We start from the raw sequence: 15009 nt of genomic DNA, 5'->3' as shown, positions 1-15009 counted from the left end.
CTGGTTTCCGTTGCTACTGAGAAATCTATCAATCTAATTACTGGTTGACATCTATTTTTATTTGGTGTTCTGAAACTTCAAAATGATGCGACAAGGTGTAGAGTTTTAAAAATTTCTCTTTCTTAGGAGTTTTTGGACTCTCTGGATTTGTGGATTAGTTTTCAACCACTCTAAAAAATTTCACCCATTTTCTTGTCAAAGATTAACTGATTAAGGAATTCATCTATTTTCATCTTTCATCTTTCATAAGCAATTCTTACAACTATTTTTGTTGAGATCACGACTTTTTCAAAGGTTGTGTTGTTTTCTTGAAATCTTACAAAATCTTCACTTAATAGAAAAAGAATTGTTATTTAAGATCAAAAGTGACTAATCGTTTCAGTGTGTTAAGATTGGTAGCATAATTCACATCAATTTAGAGATAAATGTCTGTTTTGCCTCCAGAGACTGGTAGAGAAGGGAGAAGAAAGAAAGGCCAATGTTTTTTAACTCCTCTGCCAGTGCTTTTGTGCTCCGAAAGCCTAAGACTTTGCTTAGAGGGTTTACAATTAGTATAAGCACTCCCAAACTTCATTCATTTGCAGACTATTTTTGTGATTGTTGTTGTATCTGTTCTGAATCTCCACATTATTATTTATCTAATATTTTAAAAAACGGACTCATTGTCATCTTAAACAATAGTATTTATGAAATCATATTTATTGTGTTACATTTTTTAGCAATGCACAGTAACATAAATATATAACTATTAAAATTTAAAAACAATATTTGTTCACGGATCAGTTCAGATCACAAGCTCCCAGGGCAACAGGGAACATACTTTTGGAAAATACTGGATTGGGAGAATTCTTTGTGTAGTCTTTGGATATGCAAAGTTAGGTCCAAGGAACTAGGGAGTGGAGTGTCAAATTGTTCTACATAATAAATGAGAGTAATTGAATTTGAAGGGGGAAACCAAGCAAGGCTGGAAATGTTGAAATCTGGGAATTTGGAGACAAGAAGTTGGAACCTGCACTGAAAGATGCTATTTGAGTACATTGGAATCATCTGAGGCATTTAAAAGTTCATATTCCCAGACCAATTAAGTCAGCTGAGGGTGAGACTCAGACATCAGTATTTTTTTTTAAAGTTTCTCAAATTACTCCAATATGCAATCAAATTTGAAAATCTTTGCTATACAGCTTTCCTACTCAAAGTTTGGTCCTCAGAGCAGCAGCTTCACGTCACCTGGGTGCTGTGGAATCTCAGGCCTCACCCTAGCCTTACTGAAGCAGAATCTGCATGTTAAGGTCTCCAGACAGCTCACAAACACATTAAAATTTAGGAAGCCCTGACAGAGAATATTTGCCATAAAGAACTTGCATGCTTGGATTTAAGGATCCCTTACCTTACAGGGAGAGATTGCTTTCCCGGCCTCTCTTGCAGCTAGACCTGGGCATGTGATTTATACAGCACTGCTGAAATGCACCCATCCTCAATTTTGAATAGAAGACTAATGATGCCACAAACGAGTGACTGCGGAGAATACATTCTGGAGAGAGTGGCAACAGCAGCAGCAGCCATGGCATCAGTTAGAGCAGCACTGCCCACTGCTGTCCGTCGTGCAAGCTGTGATGTGATTCAGTGCCCAGTGGTGGCAGCTGGAGCTTCTTCACTGGACCAGTTCTGCAGCATGATTCCATGTATCATTCCTGGAGACACAGACTTCCAACCTGGTTCTTCAGTCCTTTTCAAGATTCCCCTCCTGCTTAAATCAGCCAAAACTTCTGTGGCTATTGCTTGCAACAAAGAACCTTGATTGACTAGGTGATGAGTGAGGTCAGCCAAAGTACTTTTAAGAAGAGGGTTAACAGCTGAAAGATTTATGGCTCTTCACTCTGTGACTCCATAACATAATAGCCCTCTATTGCTTGTGACCCTTAGTAAGGTTCTATTGCATACACAAAAGCTTTGTGCCAGTGTTGTTTTGTGAGGCATGTCAAGGAAAGGGTCTCTTTTCCCTCTTTGTAGCAACATGGTATAGATAAAGACTGTATGCTGAGCAGCAAGGTGATCCGCAGATCAAATGCAGCAGGAACAGAGAACCTTGGAGCCACAAGTGACCTGGAAAAGCACAAATCATACTCTCAGAATTCCCAAAGAGATAGGAAGAGCTAAGGGTGCTATTCCCATTGCATGTGGGCTGGAGTTTGAGCCAATTTCATTTAAATCTCAAGGAACTGAGCGCCTCAGCTCCCATTGGACCTGAATTCACATTGCCCAGCATAACAACACACATCTCGAGTGCACTTGTGCATACTCACAGAGATGTCTGTCCTCTGAGCAGTGTTGCTTAAGCCCTGCTTGTTCACCTTTAATCCTAGTACCTACATAATAATTTATTCATTCAACACAATCCCCTAAGCAGGTTGCTTGAATTTTGGGTTGGTCTGAACCAAGCTGACCTAATCTTCACGATGGCTTTGTAAGACCTGCCTAAACAGATGACTGTGAAAAATGATTGACTTATTAAAAGTAGCAATAATGACAGTAATCACTGCTATGGTGTTTACTATGTACCAGGCACTATTCTAACCATTTTACTGTTCATCTAATCTTTCTAACAATAATAGGTACTATTTTTATCCCTGTTTTATAGAGAAGGAAAAAGCAGCACAGAGAGGTCAAATAACTTGGCTGAGATGGCACAGTTGGTAAATACCAGAATGGCAATTTTTAACCCACTCAGGCTTCTGAGTCCGAGTTCTTAACCATCATGCTGCATTAGCAAACTACATGGAGGAAGAAAGGGCTAAGGTAGTGGGACAATGTTAGGTATTAAATCGCTGGTTTTCCTGAGGGTAGCCACGTAAATAGGGAGGCTATGAGTCTTTCCTCATTAAAAGAAAAGTTTTCAGTTATTTCTGACTGACCTATCTTAATAAGTAGAGTTACTATCAGGACTTCAGATGCTCCATCAAAATGAAGCGAAACCCCCAAATCTACACCCAAACCATCCTATACCAGTGAATTGTTCCAACACCATCGGCCCCTGAGGAGGCTACCTGCTTAACAAAGAAGAAATGTCCTTCAGAATTGTGAATTTCCTGCAGAATTGTGCCTGTCAGAGAATCTTCTAGTCCTTTTCCCAAGCACTGGGATCAAATCTAAAGTGTTTGACCACCTCGGGCCTTGGCCCACGCTGCTGGTGCCCTACACACACATATCCTCTCTGCAATCACTTTGAAACTGCTTTCTCTGAGTCAAGAGGCATCACTGAGCAGGCTGCGTATCAGAGAAGCAGAAGCTGTTTAACACTAGTGGAGAAGCAGGGAGAAAAAACTGGCAGAACTCACTCGTCTTCCTTACCTCACGCCTAGTCACTCGTACCTCCATTTCCATAGTTTTATTCTTTCTGTGTTTAATTTTTTTCTTGTCTTTATGCCTTTTTGAAAATACGTGAATATTTCCCTTTCTTAAAATAGTTAAAAGCGTTAAATGTAGGGTTTAAGTTCCCTTTTGACCTCCAATTAGGCATCCCAGATCCCTCCCCAGAGGCAACTTCTATTAGTAGTTTGATATGAATCCTTTCAGGTCTTTTTCTAGGCATTCCTTTGTGTATACTTATATAAAATATTTAGTATTTTTACTTATAGAAATTACTTGTATTAATGGAAAATATTTACTTCTTTTTTAGTATACCTGTAGAAAATATGTACTTGTGTTATATATTTGTACTTATAGAGCATATATATATTTAGAATATATAATACTTTATTGTATATTTTTAACACAAAAGGTATCATACTGTATGCAGTCTGACTCAGAGACTTCTAATTTCACTGTATAGATCTACTTAATTCCTTTTAACTGTGGCATAATTTTACGTATATGGATATACCATAGTTATTTAACCATTCCTTGATCAATGGACATTTAGGCCGTTTTCACTTTTTCATTGCTAGAAATTACATACAGTGAACCTGTCTAATTGGAGCCACATGAGTATTTTTCTGCAGTGAACGCTAAGAGGTATAATTTCCGGGTCATGGGATATGTACATTTCAAATTTTAATAGATAGCATGAAACTGCCTTTTAAAGTGCTGTGCCAATATGTAGCAATGTACATCTGTGAGTGAGAGTCCCATTTATGTATTCACTTGCCAATATTATTATCACACTTTGCCAACTTGATGAGCAAGAAATGGCATCTCATTTTTTTTAATAAGATTTTTTATTTTTTTCCTTTTTCTCCCCAAAGCCCCCTGGTACATAGTTGTACATTCTTAGTTGTGGGTCCTTCTAGTTGTGGTGTGTGGGACACTGCCTCAGCATGGCTCGATGAGCGGTGCCATGTCCGCGCACAGGATTTGAACCGACGAAACCCTGGGCCGCATGCAGCAGAGCCTGCAAACTTAACGACTCAGCCATGGGGCCAGCCCCTGGCATCTCGTTTTCATTTCACTTTGCATTTCCCTGATTGCTCCTGCAGTTGAGCCTCTTCTTACTGTTTGTTGACTGTTCAGGTTCCTCTTCTGTGAAGGGCCTGTTCATAGCCTTTGGCCATTTTTCTTTGGGGTTGCTTGTCTTTTTCATACTATTTTGTGGGAGTCTGGCTTCTTTCTTTCTTTTCCTCCTCAGCCTCTTGGGCAAAGGGTGCAGTGGCACTGGCGCCTCCTTGAAGTTCTGGTCCAGTGCAATGAACTAGAGTTACATTCATTTCTAGGAATTTCTTTCCCTAAACTGAAAAGATGTAAGCCACGAGGGGCAGGCCCTGTGGCGTAGTGGTTGAGTTTGTGCACTCTGCTTTGGTGGCTTAGGGTTTGTGGGTTCAGATCCCGGGCGTGGGCCTATGCACTGCTTACCAAGCCATGTTGTGGCAGGCATCCCACATAGAAAATAGAGGAAGATGGACACAGATGTTACCTCAGGGCCAAGCTTCCTCAGCAAAAAGAGGAGGATTGGTGGCAGATTGGCAGCAGATGTTAGCTCAGGGCTGATCTTCCTCAAAAAAAAAAAAAAAAGAGAGATGTAAGCCACGAGCAAAAGAGAAAAGGAAATCTCTGGTATAAACACCAACTGTTGAACCTTTTATTGCCTTTGAACATCAACTCTTTCCTGGATGTCCTCCTAACAAACCAGATAAGAGCTCTTCTTTAAACCAGTCAATCACTTTCAAAAAACATTTTTTAGGAACCTAAGGAATTGCCAAAGAGAAGGAGAACTATGCTTTCTAGGAGGTGTGCTTTCTAAAGAGCTTTCTATATTTTGTAGTTTTTTAAGGCAATGTGACAATCTCAAAGAAATCTACTGAGGGCAACAATGTGCTCAGGTCCAACAACTCTTCAAGTTGTGTTCTTGCCCCTGGGCCCCTCAATTTAGAGTGAGCATATGTGTAGAAAAAAGAGGTGAGACATCAGATGAATAAATACAGCATTCACGGGGCCAGCATTTAGAGCTTAGCAGAAAAGCTCTGGAAACAACTTGATTAACACAAACATCAGTTAATCTCTGCTCACCCCAAAAGGGAGATGCTAAGATGTTTCCTTTTCCCCACTGAGGATTTTTCCTGTGTCCTGTGTAGAATTGGCTGAAAAAGAATCTGTCTATAGTTTCAGAACCACCAAGGCTTCCCTTTTGGCAAACACTTTGTTTCGTGAAGCTGCAGCAAGTACTTCAGCCAGCCTGAACACGGGAAAGGAAGTGAGAGGACAGGAGAACAACACAAGTTGAAAGAAGATCATAGACTAAAGAGAGAAAAGACATCCGAAAAGAAGGGAATCCACATTCTTAAAAGAAAGAAAGAAAGAAAGATAGTTGAAGGAAATGTTCTTTTGTCATTTCCCATATCTGGTCAGTCAACAAGTTCTATTTGTTTTCTTCTAAATTGATTCTCTAATAGATCTTCCTTTCTATTCCCACCACTTTCTTTTAGACCGTAGGACATACCCTTGGTTAAAAAAGAAATCAGGTCGTATTCTCTTCATTTTGTGCCTGGATGATTCCAATAGCTGTATGAGTAGAACCCATACCAGCTAAATCTTCTTCAAACACTACTGTCAATATATTGCTCTTTTGCTCTGCTCACAAACCTTCCACAGTTCCCTAGTTCCAGCTTTATCTCATTAAAGTTAACCTTTTCAGCCTGGCTCTTAGAACCCTTTTGTATATGACCACACGCTACATAACCCTAATCATAGACTGTCTCATCAACATTCCCTTTGCATTCTGCCTTCTGTATTCCTTCCATTTAGAATGCCCTTTCAGCTTTCCTTTTCTTTTCTGAATCCTATCTATTCTTGATGGTCTAGGCAAGTTTCCCCTTCTCTGTGAAGTTTTCTGTCTATTCTACCTTTATCTTCCTCTCTCATAGCCATTTCAGTGCCCAAGGTATGTAATGTGCAATTTTGGATGGCAACACTTGTGAAATTGGGTAAGGAGTATAGCAAATCTTTCTATGTGCATTGAGTTTGCATTGTCTCTAGCACTTACTGACACTGGGCGAGCTACTTACCCTCTCTGAAGCTCCATTTTCTCATCCATAAATGTGAGAGGGTAATACTGTTCTACCTTAGAGGATCAGTGGAAGGATAGGATAGGTGAAAGGATGGGTCTATGATGCTTAACACCATTTGTTATTAGTGCCATTGAATTGATTCTGACTCCTAGTCACCCTGTGTACAGCAGAGTGAACCCTGCCTGGTCTTTTTGTACCATCCTCTCACCTTCCAGCGCTCTATCAGACAGTGCTCTGCTGCTAATCACAGGGTTTTCATGGCCAATATTTTCAGAAGCAGGTGGCCAGGTCCTTCTTCCTAGTCTGTCTTAGTCTGGAAGCTCTGCTGAAATCTGTCCACCATGGGTTACCCTGCTGGCATTTGAAATACCGGTGGCATAGCTTTCAGCATCACAGTAACATGCAGCCACTACAGTATGTCAACTGGCAGATGGATGGTGTGGTTCCCTGGCTGGGAAAAGAACCCGACCTGTGGTGATGAGAAGGCCGAATCTTAACCACTAGACTACCAGGGCTGGTTGCTTAACACCATGCCTGGCCCATAAAAACTACACCAGATATGCCAATAATTTCCTTCCTGTCCTCATACCCCCTTGAAAAAACCTTCTCCTATCACAGCCCCAGAAGAGATACCTACCATTTTGGATGCTTTTTGAATATAGGTAACAGAATGCCTGATTAAAAGTGATTAAATAATACTGATTTAAAAAAAAAACCTAAGATAATGTGAAATCTAGATGTAAGCAGTTCCAGCATTGGTGTTGAGGCTTAACGATATCGGGACTCTGAATTAACACCTCTTGGCTTCTTTGATTAGTATCATAAAACCTGACTTAACCCTCAGAGTCAAGAGTTCGGAAGGAAGGGACTCTCTTTTTACATCTCTCTTTTTTCGGGGAGGAAAATCTTTCCTAATAGACTTCCTTTTATATCTCATTGGCCAGAACTGTGTGATGTATCCACTTCCAGCTTAAAGGGAGCCTGGGTGCATATCTGGCAAAAGGGAAATGCATTTATAATAACTAGCCTGGACTAGTCGTGGTTCATGCTCTGGGCTTGGGCACATTCCTGCCTGAAACCAGAAGTGGGTTCTATCGTCAAGGAAGAAGAGAGGATAGCTATAATGTAGATGTCAACCATGTCTGCCCTTTGGGCAACTTGAGATGCCACATGACCTCTTTCTTCTGGCAACAACTGATTGTATGGGAGTGAACATTGACCTAAATTGAATCAATCAGATTCTCTCCCATTAGAATTTGAATTAGGAGCTCAAGAATCAGTAGTTTCTGATTCCAGTGGCTTGGTACCTTCCCTCTACATCTTTACAGCGAAGTCTCCTTTTAGTGGATTTCTGTTTCTTAAAATCAAAGGAGCCCTGATTAAGCCACAAACTCACTTAAATTGTCCAATTAATAATCACTAAAATAATAGCTATTATAATATTTACTGTCCTATTTTGTTTTTTAATGGTTTCATGCATGTTAGTGTCATCTTGCACATAACCTGTAATTCCTTGAGACAAAAATCAACTATATACTTTATTTCCCATACTTCTTAGACTAGTATTTACCACAAGGTATGATGAGCTCCCATAATACTTGTTGAATGATTGTTTGATTGCTCCTCTTTTTCAGTCAATATTTTTTAACTGTCCCAGAAGCAGATAAAAAGAGAAACATGGTAATATGTTATCCATCAGATTAGTAAAATACACTTCCAAATTGCTGGTTTGATATATTTAAAATCTCTTAAATCATAGCAAATTGACAAAAGAATAAAGAGCTAGTTGTCATTAGTGCTGTGGAGTTGATTCCAGCTCCTAGGGACCCAGGGTACAATACAGCGGAACCCTGCCCCATCTTTTTGCTCCATCCCTACATCGGTCGTCCAGTGCTTTATCAGGTGATGCTCTACTGCTGTTCATAGAGTTTTCAGAGATATACTCCAATATCAAAACAGTAGTTGTGTTATCTCTAAGAGGTAATACTATAGGTCTATCTTCATCATACTAACTTAAATCTTTCAAGTTTTCCACACAGGACATGAATTACTTTCAGAATCTGAAAAAAAAAAAAAAAAGTTGATTTCAAAAGAGGCAATCAGGAAAAAATATATTTGGCCATTTAGTACATGTTTCTTAATTTCCTTCTTTTGTCTAAGGGTATACTAAAAATAAACTTTAGCATTTGAGACACCAACTTTGGCTGTAACTGTATAGTGAAAATTTGGATTTTGATTTCCTTTTAACTTAGAATAATATTAATCTCATAGGAAAGTTTAAAACAATTTTAAGCACAAAGGGAGAATAGTTTTAAGCACAAGTGATGCCAAATTATAAGTTTTCCCTTAAAAAATTTTATAAAAATTCGTATTTAATTTAAAACATGATTTAAAAATGAACAAAAGACTGCTTGGCTATGTTTTAAGTCTAAAATCATTTGAGTTTTCTTGACAGTTCTGCTCATTGTTTAAAAGAAATGCTACTTTGTTAACAGATCATTCAAATATTTAATGGGCATTTGTGCAAAGTCTGACAAGTAAAAACAAAATTCCCCCAGAATCCAGTATCACAAAAGCTTTTGTTTCAAGCCACAAATTAGACAAATTTGTTTTTTTCGTAACACTCTGAACATTTTATATCAAACAATTCCAGTTTAAGGAAATATCCATCTCTTTAAAAAACAAAATTAATATTAGAATTCTTTTTGTTTGTAAAAAGAGCTAGACTCAACAGGTTCCAGATGTTGCAACTGGACCACAGATGTATCCAAAATAACAATAAAGGGAATACATTTTTTGTTTTGATTCCAAGCAGAAACAATCACCACTTATGAATTCACGTTAGGGCCACAAAAAATTATACTCTTGTACCCAGTAAGTAAACACTATTGTTTTAGCAAAGTGCTTCAAGACATGATGTTATGTGTACCACACCTTCCTGTCACAGGATTGGCAGCAAATACATAGATTTCTCATCTTTAAAAATCCACTGCTGTTGATATTATGAGAGTTACCAGGGTCCAATGTGCACCCATACTATGTTCAGATGTGCAAAGAAAATGTAGCTTCCTTAAGTTTGACTCTCTTCAACAGGCCCCCATGGAGTCACAGGCTGTAGGGGGTAGAGGAGGGCATGAATGGGGGGAGCCAAGCTCTAATCTACCTATGGGTAAGATTTAAGTCTCTTTTGTTGTCAGTAGTCCCCTTTGGGGTGAATTCATTCGATTTGTGACTCAGGATCAGATTACAGCTTTCCTCCCCTTTCTCTCAAAAATGGCAGCCGGTGGATGAGATTTTATAAGGCCTCATACTGGAGGAGGAAGAAAGGCTTCTGATCCATGCTTGGCCCTCCCTGCTTGTGGCTCCACTGTGGCCAGCCAGGCTTGCTCTCTGTTCTGATGGTCCCTGGGGGGCTGGCCTGGCTGGGTCCTTGGGTGTGGTTAACTCCCCAGTTACCAGGCCCCACTTCAGCCCTCGTCAGGCTGTGGATCCCGGGCCTGAGACTCAATGTAGTAGGGGTTCCGGGCAGCACCGACCCCAGTGCCCCTCTGCCAGCCCCACCACAGTCCACACTACAAAGCGCAGCAGGGGGAGAGAGGGAAAGCAGGCTCAGGGCTGGCCCAGTCCTTCCCCATGCCCAGCCCTGCTCTACCACCATTACTCCACATGCCCACCAGCCCATCTGAGAGGCCACTTCTTATAGGACCTTAGAGGGGGGCCCCTAGTGTGTCACTTCCTGAATAAAAACGCAAAACCTCCTGAGGAGAAAGCCCCTTGCTCATTGTCCCTGCTCTTTTCCTTCTTGGATGTGATCGTGAGACTTGGAGAGGCAGCAACCACTGAAGGACCATCAACTAACAAACACGGACATGAAAATCATTACGTTAAAGATAGAGAAACACGAAAAGAGAAGAATTCTGGGTTTTTGATAGCATCGTTGAGTTTCAGTACCCACTCTGCTTAACTTAGAATGTCATGTTACATGAACAAAAAATACTCCATTAAATACCTAGTTATTTAAGTCACCATTTTGGGGGGGCTTTCTGTTATTTGCAGGTGAATACGATCTTAATTGACATAGCAATCAAAGAAAGGAAAGGTTTTAGATTTAGAATAAATACATAAACGCAAGCATGTATGTTTGAGAGAATTTCTTGAGTGCTATCGACTTATTCTCCAGCCAAGACTAGTTAATTCATCATATGGTTTTATATCCAAAAACGTGGTACTTATTCTATAACTAGTCAACATCACCGTAGGGAGGAAATCACGAACAGGGAAAAAATGGTGGCTCAAACTTCTGGTGCCCTCCATGACTTGGCCTGGGATTGGAGCTAGCTGGGTGGGTCATTGCTGAGATGGCTGCCCTGCTCTTGACATTGCCTCTGAGTAGGGAGCAGAACAGGCAGTCAACAGAATGCTGTACCCATTGCCAAGGAGAGAGGAGGCCAATTTGCATAAGGAGGCTAGGACCTTCTCACAGGGAAAATTCTAAGACCGCAATCCCTACATTCTAAGCTCCAAAGTTAGAGAAAGATGGTGGGGTAGAATGAAATGTCTTTGATCAGGAGATGTGGTCACAGTACAAAAAGACCCAAATGATCTCAAAGAAGATCATTTGAGGGGAAGAGAAAGTATGCCTTGGTGACTTGGGTCCCACACAAGGGCCAATGATTTGTAGGGAGGTTTGCTGGTTCTGGTCCTGTAGTTGATGTATTTATTGTCCCTCAAATTCAGGGCCCCTCACTGTAGTGCCCTTCCCCATGAGAGGATTATACATCCCCACCCTGTGAATGTGGGCATGGCTGTGTGATTTGCTTTGACCAATGAAATATAGGTGGAAGTAATGTGTGTCACTTCTGGGCAAGGCAAAGAGCCAGTGTGTGGTTTACTCTGCTATCTCCTTCCTCTAGTTAGCAATGTTCCAGATAGTGGCTGCTCTGTCAGTGGGGACACTGGAATGAAGATGATACAGACCAGAGCCGCAGCAGACCCACATGGGCGTATAGCTATGTGAGAAATAGACCTTGGTTATTATAAGCCAATTCAAGTTTGGGGTCATTTGTCTCTGCAACAGAGCCTAGCTGTTCTGACTCCTCGTTTGGGACTAATTGAGGGAATTTAATGATACTGAACTCAAAATAGATACTTTGTGACTGCATGTTCCTCATTTCTAAAACTGGGTCCCCCAGAGGCCTGAAAGTGCCAGGCATCGATAGGATTCAGTGGGGGGAAAATTAATACTAGTGAATTTCCTTCTTCTTAAATATCTAAGAAAAATATCAAACCTATAGTTATGCTTAGTCTCATAGAATAATTTATAATTAAGAAGTGGTATGGAGTTACTGAGAACACTGCTGTTGCAGGGTGATATTGAGAATGATCCGCTGCTCTTCTTACTCCCTTCTTCCGCTCCAAAGTTGTATGTTAAAGTCAAATTCCTTCACTTAGGCCTTTTACCTCTTCCTTCCCCCAACCCAGGCAGCCAAACATGAGTCACCCTCTCTTCTGAGTGAACAGAGGCACCAAGCACAAGAAAATAAAGGTGGCGTATTTGAGTCTTGAATTCAAAATGTGCTGGCAAAAGATAGACAACTGTAGAGGCAGTGAAAGGCAGAATAGTTAAAAAGAACTTACAGGATGGGGAGAAATATATTGAGAAGGTTTGGGAGGAACCGTTTGAAAGGAGTGCAGCATACAAGTGAGAGACCATAAGCTCCCAGCAGAATCAGCACAATATGTTTCCAGTCCCAGGAAGCCTTATAAAAGCCAAGTAAGGGCCCTTATGTGCCTCCTGTTGTAGTCCAGAGGACCACTGATAGAAGTTGCCAGCACAATGCTCGTCAATCATCCGGCATGAGTGATGACCATCTGCTCTCTGAGATTTTGTTCAGGGCCCCTCTCTGACTCACCACAAATGGTAACAGCCAGGATGCTCAGGAGCCCCTTGGAATGCAGAGTCGGGTATGGACACCTAGAAGAGGGTGTTGTTAGTGATGAGGGCTTGAGAAGAAAGCTCCCGCCTGGACCAAGCTGGGACCAAGCTGGGACCAAAAAAGGCCAGCTAGAAATCTCCCAGCATGCCCCTGTTCCCCAGGAAGTTACCTCATGCCTGATGCACAGATGCAGGATGTTTAATCTGCACTTTGCTACAAGGGCAGAATTTACCCAAGTCTGTTATGAATTTTACCTTAAAAATTATTTTTTGTCTTAAAATTTTAATTTGACCCAAGAGAACTGGAAACATATTTTCACATAAAAGCTTGTACATGAATACTCATAGCAGTATTATTCATGATAGCCTAAAATAGAAACAACTCAAATGTCCATCAACTAATGAATAGACAAACAAAATGTGATATATCCTCCATACAGTGGAATACTACTCAGCCATAAAAAGGAATGAAGTATGGATTCACGCTACAGCATGGATGAACCTTGAAAACATTATGCTATGTGAAGTCGTCAGACACAAAAGACCACATATTGTATAAATCCCACTTAAAAGAAAGGTCCAGAAAAGGCAAAGCCATAGAGGCAGAAAGTAGATTAGTGGTTACCAGGAGCTGGGGAGAGAGGGAAGTGGGGAGGGACTGCTAATGGGACTGGGGTCCTTTCGGGGGTGATAAAAATATTCTGAAATTAGTGGTGATGATTAGATGACTTGTAAATATACTAAAAACCACTTTAAAAGGTTGTGATATATCTCAATAAAAAATTAATTAGGGTGGGAGCCAGCTCAGTGGTGCAGCAGTTAAGTTCACACATTCCGCCGCTTCGGTGGCCCAGGATTCACTGGTTCAGATCCCGGGTGCGGACATGGCACCACTTGGCAAGCCATGCTGTGGCAAGCATCCCACATATAAAGAAGAAAAAGATGGGCACGGATGTTAGCTCAGGGCCAGTCTTCCACGGCAAAAAGAGGAGGATTGGCAGTAGTTAGCTCAGGGCTGATCTTCCTTAAAACAAACAAAAATTAATTTGGATTAATATTTAGCTTTGATTGCATGTAAACATAATTATACTACATAAACTTGTTCTCTGTGGATCTGAGGTTGAAAGAAGAAGTTTCAAACAAAGAGCAGAGTCTCGATACCTCACAAACTGTGTCAATCTAAAATAAGCAGAAAGTGAATGCTTCAAAGCAAAAATGGAAAATCACAGACTTTGTTTTCTGAAAAAGGAAGTAAGCTATTCAAGATGAAACAATTGAATTTTGGAGAAGCCTGCCTCAATAGTCCCCAAATGTAGCAAAGGACACTGATCACATCATCTTCTTTTTCTGGAAAATGTGATTTTTTTCAGATTATAATGTAGTAAAGACAAAATTTAAGAAAAGACTATGTGCTGTCCTTGATCAGCAACATTGTTTCTGGTATTAAGTGGGCTCACGATTTTTAAAAAGTCACAAAAATATTCTCATAAAAAATTTTTGGTGAAACAATTTATTTTAAAAAGTAAAATAAATGATCTTGATTTGTTCATTCTTAACATAAAAATGACTTATCTTTGGCTTTAATCTAAAAATAATAAGACATGCAAATCAAATTTTGATCCTTGGCTCAATTAATTGATCTGTGTGATCTATTTTTGCTGTCTTCACTAATATAATCCAAGTATGCATTATATCTCATGAGCTCTAATTAATATCCTGTCAATAAATCACACTTTCAAAAATGTGCTGTGGTTAAGTAAGTTCAGGAAATGCTGCTGTGGTATAGTTCTCTGCACACCTTTATACCAGAAAGCTATGCTTAAGTATATGCTAGGTGATGCTACAGGAACGAACAATCCCCAAACCTCAATTGCTTATTTAAGAACATTTATTTGGAGTTCACACTCCACGTCTAAGGTGAGTCAGCAGGAGCCTCAGCTCACAGTCAGCATGCCAGTGGTTCAGTCTCCACATTCACGTCCACGATTTCCTTGGAGGGCATTGCAGTGTCCTTAAGCAAGTAAGTGCGCTGCCCAGAAGAACACGTCTCTTCCACTCACCTTTCATTGGCGACAGCAAAGGACGTGAGCACGCCTCATTTCAAAGGGGGCAGCTGTCTGCAATACAACTGCGCCTGGAAGGAAGAGAACCTGGCTATTGAATGGCCCTAACATCTACCCTCTCGCGTCCAGCAGCTATCCAACAGAAGTGGAATGCAAGCCCCAGATGTAATTTCCAGTTTACTAATAGCAACATTAAAAAAGTAAAAAAGAAGCAGATGAAATTAATTTTGAAAATATATTTTATTTAAACCAATTTATCTACAATATTGTCTTTCAACACGTAACCATACAAAATTATTGAGAAATTTGATTCTTTTTTTGAGCTAAGTCTTTGAAATCAGTGTGTATTTTACACTTACAGCATATCTCAACTTCTACCAGCCATATTTCAAATGCTCAATAGCCACATGTGGCTAGTGGCTACCATATTGATAGCACAGCTTTAGTGTTGTTGGCTTGGGAAAATAGCCCTAAACAAATATGAAATTTTCTTCAAGAGACTTGTTTTAATTAA

The 15009-nt window shown here is 40.3% G+C and overlaps 1 long non-coding RNA gene across 3 annotated transcripts in view; it reads right to left on the bottom strand.

Annotated features, from left to right (window-relative positions):
* Positions 1-4240: 4240 nt before the first annotated feature.
* The window catches only part of LOC139041407 (uncharacterized), a 43438-nt gene continuing 32669 nt past the window's right edge, over positions 4241-15009 (bottom strand). For 2 of the 3 annotated variants that reach the window (XR_011496482.1, XR_011496485.1), the window contains 3 exons: positions 14493-14566; positions 12410-12471; positions 4241-4981 (listed from right to left, as the gene is read on the bottom strand). This is a non-coding gene — a long non-coding RNA (uncharacterized lncRNA). Of the gene's footprint in view, positions 4982-7888; positions 8558-12409; positions 12472-14492; positions 14567-15009 lie in introns of those variants that run through there. The other variant, XR_011496483.1, reaches the window with a different exon arrangement.

The sequence above is a fragment of the Equus asinus genome, chromosome 21, assembly GCF_041296235.1.
Source record: "Equus asinus isolate D_3611 breed Donkey chromosome 21, EquAss-T2T_v2, whole genome shotgun sequence".
Classification (NCBI taxonomy): domain Eukaryota; kingdom Metazoa; phylum Chordata; class Mammalia; order Perissodactyla; family Equidae; genus Equus; species Equus asinus.
The sequence above is the reverse complement of the archived record's forward strand: the minus strand, read 5'-3'. Positions and strand labels throughout refer to the sequence as shown.